We start from the raw sequence: 771 nt of genomic DNA, 5'->3' as shown, positions 1-771 counted from the left end.
CCGCTTTTCATTCAACTTTAAATTTCATTTGCATTCATTATAAATTATTATATTTAAATGCGTTTTTGGGCCATCATTATTGGTGTGTGTGTGTGGGTGTGCGTGCGTATGTGTGTGTGGGGGTGTGTGGGGGTGTATGTGTGTATATAACGTTATTCCTTGTTTATTTGGTATATGTTACAGTGCCTTGAAAGAGTATTCACACACTTTGAAGTCTTTCACATTTTACCAATTTACAACCACAAATTTCAAAGCTTTTTTTTTTCTAATTGAGACTTTATATGGTAGACCAACTCAACACATAATAGTGAAGTAGAACGGAAATGATACGTCCGGTATCAGTTTTCAACATTTTAGACAAATGAAAATCTTAAAAATGTGGCGCGCGGGAGCGAGAAAGAGAGAGAGAGAGAGAGAGAGAGAGAGAGAGAGAGAGAGAGAGAGAGAGAGACACACACACACGCACCCCCACCCACACACACTCAATTGAATAACTTTGACCTTTTTATTGAATTATTATTTAATATAATTGTTTATTCAATTTTATTCACATTTAAAGGGGAGTCCCCTCGCCCCCAAATACTTGCAATAATATGTTCTACGTGCCTTCACTAGTCTAAACATGGCATTCTGATTAATATTGCATTTTTGGAATATGAGTTAACCAACAAAATCCAACCGTTTTTAGCCATCGCATGGTGGCGGCCATTCTGTCACTTCAATCAACTGAAAATGACATCACAGATGCTCAGGGCTCAGGTAACGACTAAT

This window comes from Filicampus tigris, chromosome 5, assembly GCF_054856515.1.
Source record: "Filicampus tigris isolate MCC_2025a chromosome 5, RoL_Ftig_1.0, whole genome shotgun sequence".
Classification (NCBI taxonomy): domain Eukaryota; kingdom Metazoa; phylum Chordata; class Actinopteri; order Syngnathiformes; family Syngnathidae; genus Filicampus; species Filicampus tigris.
This window is presented reverse-complemented; position numbering follows the sequence as displayed.